The sequence below is a fragment of the Ceratotherium simum genome, chromosome 37 (genome assembly GCF_057802395.1).
Source record: "Ceratotherium simum simum isolate JZ-2026a chromosome 37, ASM5780239v1, whole genome shotgun sequence".
Lineage (NCBI taxonomy): Eukaryota > Metazoa > Chordata > Mammalia > Perissodactyla > Rhinocerotidae > Ceratotherium > Ceratotherium simum.
In genome coordinates this window covers 10,835,477-10,840,582 of record NC_141936.1, presented here as the reverse complement: position 1 = coordinate 10,840,582, position 5,106 = coordinate 10,835,477, and the positions used below count along the sequence as shown (strand labels likewise).

At 44.1% G+C, this 5,106-nt stretch overlaps 1 pseudogene; it reads left to right on the top strand.

The window, feature by feature from the left end:
- The first annotated feature begins 278 nt into the window (after positions 1-278).
- Positions 279-1,613, top strand: LOC101389455 (tubulin alpha-1C chain-like; annotated as a pseudogene).
- The last annotated feature ends 3,493 nt before the right edge of the window (positions 1,614-5,106 follow it).

Sequence of the window (5,106 nt, the reverse complement as noted above, 5' to 3'; positions counted from 1 at the left end):
TTTTTTTGGTCTTAAACTTCTTTGTTTAAGGTATAAAAATGGATGAAAGCCCTTAGTCACATTTATATTGAAGATAAAGCTATCAGCAAATGATATGCTTACCAATGCTTTTCACAGCCTATTAGCTGTTGGTCTTAAAACAATCAGTAAGACCAGATGAATTTAAACACGATAACAGACTACTTCTCTCCCGGACTCCTCGGTAGACTGTTACTGGGAGAGCCTTGTTGCCGTCCCCTCACTTCCTCCAGACCCTTGGAGTCCTACCAGTCTCAGTCATGTGTGAGTGAATCTCCATCCACGTTGGCCAGGCTGGTGTCCAGATCGGCAATGCCTGCTGGGAACTCTACTACCTGGAACATGGCATCTAGCCTGATGGCCAGATGCCAAGTGACAAGACCATGGAGGGAAGAGATGACTCCTTCAACACCTTCTTCAGTGAGACGGGCGCTGGCAAGCATGTGCCCAGGGCAGTGTTTGTAGACCTGGAACCCACAGTCATTGATCAAGTCTGCACTGGCACCTACCGCCAGCTCTTCCACCCTGAGCAGCTCATCACAGGCAAGGAAGATGCTGCCAATAACTATGCCCATGGGCACTACACCATTGGCAAGGAGATCATTGACCTCGTCTTGGACTGAATTCAGAAGCTGGCCAACCAGTGCACAGGTCTTCAGGGCTTGCTGGTTTTCCACAGCTTTGGTGGGGGAACTGGTTCTGGATTCACCTCCCTGCTGATGGAGTGCCTCTCTGTTGATTATGGCAAGAATTCTAAGCTGGAGTTCTCCATTTACCCAGCCCCCCAGGTTTCCACAGCTGTAGTTGAGCCCTACAACTCCATCCTCACCACCCACACCATGCTGGAGCACTCTGATTGTGCCTTCATGGTAGACAATGAGGCCATTTATGACATCTGTTATAGAAACTTCAATATTGAGCACCCAACCTACACTAACCTTAACCACCTTATTAGCCAGATTGTGTCCTCCATCACTGCTTCCCTCAGATTTGATGGATCCCTGAATGTCCATCTGACAGAATTCCAGACTAACCTGGCACCCTATCCCTGTATCCACTTCCCTCTGGCCACATATGCCCCTTTCCTCTCTGCTGAGAAAGCCTACCATGAACAGCTTACTGTAGCCGAGATCACCAATGCTTGCTTTGAGCCAACCAACCAGATGGTGAAATGCGACCATTACCATGGTAAATACATGGCTTGTTGCCTGTTGTGCCATGGTGATGCAGTTCCAAAGATGTCAGTGCTGCCATTGCCACTGTCAAGACCAAGCATACCATCCAGTTTGTGGACTGGTGCCCCACTTGCTTCAAAGTTGGCATTAATTACCAGCCTCCCACTGTGGTACCTGGTGGAGACCTGGCCAAAGTACAGTGAGCTGTGTGCATGCTGAGCAATACCACAGCCATTGCTGAGGCCTGGGCTCGCCTGGACCACAAGTTTGACCTGATGTATGCCAAGCGTGCCTTTGTTCACTGGTATGTGGGTGAAGGCATGGAGGAAGGAGAGTTTTCTGAGCCCCATGAGGGCCCTTGAGAAGGATTACAAGGAGGTTGGAGCAGATAGTGCTGAGGGAGATGGTGAAGAGTATTAACCTGTCTGCTGCAATTTTATACTCCGTTGTCTTGAGACTGTCTTATTTCTGTTGTTCTGTGAAGCTGCCCATTGTGGCCCTAACTTGTCAATAAAAGTGATGTTTCTAAAAAAAAAAAATAAAAAATAAACACAATAGCAGTACCCAAGACGTTTAAACGAAGAAAAACTACACACAAATTGCTTTTGCTTGTTAGTAAAATATCTTTTCAGAGATTTCTCTGGATTCCTTACTGCAGCCACTCAGATCAGACAGGGGAAAAGCAGGAGCCCTAATTTGAGAACAAGTTTCTGTTGAGAGGTTCAGACTGGATCACTAGTGCTCAAAGAGGAAAAACCCAAAGAGTTTTCTGACATTTCTGCACATTGCTACACTCTGGCAAAGATGATAATTGATGCTCTGAACCCCATATTGTTACCAAGCAATGGGCTTGGTCTGCTTGCTGGGATCTCAGCCAATTAATCACAACAAGTTAGGGATTAGGAAAGGAAGTTTTAATTTGATTAGCTGGCGTAATCAGAAAGATGGCAGACTAATGTCTCAAAAAAAACCATCTTAAAAATTACAGAATCATGAGGTAGTTATATAGGGAAAATGGGCAGTAAGAAAGGAGTTTCCTTCAGGCATGATGGACTCCAGGGTCTTTTATTGTTCCATTCTTCTGTCAGCTGTGATGGATACCTTGTAGGTGTGTTTCCCACCTGTGGTCAGCCTGTTCCTGGAGAGAAACTCATAGAACAAAGTTTTAATTTATCAAGGTATCATGGAGTACATACATAAGTGGAGGCCATAAATCAGGAGAGCATGTGAATTTTTTAGAGTATGTGCAGAGCAGCGAGTAGTCACACAGAGGAGGGAGTAGGGCCATTTAGCGTAACAAGATGGACTCACTTATGTTCACTTACAATATCTCTTTACAATTCAGTTAAACAATTATGTAGACCTAATGTAAGAAAAGCCACAGCTGCATACTCGAGGTGATGAGACAATGAAAGGCTTTGGGATCTCAAGGAAGTGACAACCCAGTTAGTGGAGATTAGCTGGTACCAGGCAGGCCCCAGGGATTCTTTGATTTCTTTCACTCCTCCCACACCTCCCACCTCTCCCCATCAAATCTATTAGCAACTGGAGCTCAAAAATTTACCCTGAATCTGTCCACTGTGCTCTTTCTTCACTTCCACCATCCTGGTCCAAGACATAGATATCTCTCACCAGGACATGGGCAATGGCTGCCAATGGTCTTCCCAGTTCCACTCTGTGCCTGTGTGGTAAGCTGAATAATGTCTGCCAAAGATATCAGGTCCTTTTCTTTGGAACCTGTAAATCTTACCTTATTTGGAAAAAGGGTCTTTGTAGATGCGATTAAGCCAAGAATCTTGAGATAGATTATCATGGATTATTAGGGTGCGCTTTAAATGCAATCACTAGTGTCCTTATAAAAAAGAGGCAGAGGGAGCTTTGACACATGGAGAAGAGGAGGACAATGTGATGACACAGACAGAGGTTGTAGTGATGTAGCCACAAGCCAAGGAAAGCCAGCAGCCACCAGAAGCTGGAAGAAGCAACACCTGACTTTTGGCCCAGGGCTACTGATTTCCTTCTTCTGGCCTCCAGAACCATGAGAGAATAAATTCCAGTTGTTTTACACCACCAAGTTTGTGATAATTTGTTATACCAGCCCCAGGAAACTAAGATAGCCCCTCAATCCATTCTCCACGCAGAAGCCAGGGTGAACTTTTAAAGATGAAAACTGGACCATGCCAGTCTTTTGCTTAAGCCCTATTCATGAATTATCATCACAATTAAAATAAATCCCAAGTCTCAGAGAGATATCTGTTGGAGAACTGGGAAATCTGAATATGGAATGGATATTAGATAATATTGAGGAATTGTTATTAATTTTTTCATTTGGTTTATGTAGGAGAAGTTCCCTATTCTTGGGAGATGCATGCTGAAGGATTTAGGGGTGAAGTGTCTTGCAACTTTCAGGCACTTCATGAAAAAAAATATATGTTTTGGAGTAGACTGGTTGGGTGATTCTGGCTTAGAGTCAGTCAGTAAGACGTTGCTTGGGGCTGCAGTCATCTGAAGACTTTCCTAGGGCTGGAAGACCACTCACATGACTGGCAAGGTGCTACTGGCAAGTTTGTTCCTCTCCACATGGGCCTCTCCATGAGATTGCTTGAGTGTCTTTACAATATGGCAGCTAGCTTCCCCCAAAGTGATCCCAAAGACAAAGGCAGAAGCTGCAATGTCTTTATGACTTACCCTTAGAAGTCATGGACTAATCACCAGTTCTATTTTATTCTATTGTTCATACAAGCCAACCCCAGGTCAGTGTGGGAGGGACTTATACATAGGTGTGAACACCAGGAGCTTAAGATCGTTGAGATCCATGTTGAATGCTGGCTACAATATTGGGAAAAAAATATAACCAAATTAAATTCTAACCAAACTCCTTACTATAGCTTATAAAGTCCTACATGATCTGGCTCCTCTCCCGTATCTTTTCAAATAATTCTTCTCCTTGTCTACTCTGTTGTAGCCACACTGATCTTTCAGTTCCTTGAAATTGCCAAGTATCTTCATGCCTTAGGGCCTTTGCACTACCTGTTCCCTTTCAGGTATGCTCTTCTTCCTCCTCATTACACGGCTGAAGGCAGTCAAATCTCAGCTTAAATGTCACCTCTTCAGAGGCCCTGTGCTATAGACTGAACGTTTTTGTCCCCCCAAATTTATATGTTGAAACCTATTCTTCCTATGTGATGGTATTTGGAAGTGGGGACTGTGGGAGGTGATTAGGTTTTGAGAGTAGAGCCCTCATGAATGGGATTAGTGCCTTAAGAGACCTTAGAGAGCTCCCTTACCCCCTTCAGCCATGTGAGGTCACCGTGAGAAGGTGGCTATCTATGGACCAGGAAGTCCTCACCAAATACCTAATGTGCTAGAGCCTTGATCTTGGACTTCCCAGCCTCCAGCACTGTGAGAAATAAATTTCCATTGTTTATAAGCCACCCAATCTATAGTATTTTGTTATAGCAGCCCGCAAAGAGTAAGATATCCTCCCTTACCATTCACTCAAAAGTCCCTTGCTATGACCCCACCTCTTTTGATTCTCTATATAGCAGTTATATATTTGTTGGTTTGTTTATTATTTATCTTTCCCACTTATAAATTCTGTGAAAACCTCTCTGTGTTGATTATCTTTGGACCCCCAATGCCTAAAATACTGCCTGGTACACATGGCACGCAATGAAGATTTGTTGAATGACAATGAAGGGGAGAAATGTGTTCTAGCAGTAGTTTTGAAGAGTGTCATGGCAACACAGAAGAGAGGACATTTTCCAGCCTCATAATTTTGACACTCTATCAGGTAATTGCTTCCTGGAGCTGTCACATGGACTAGATTGATGAATGGCCTTTATGTGCTCTGTGACGTTGTCTAACAAAGCAATCTCCTGACAAATCTTAAGGACACACCAGTCTTCCTACC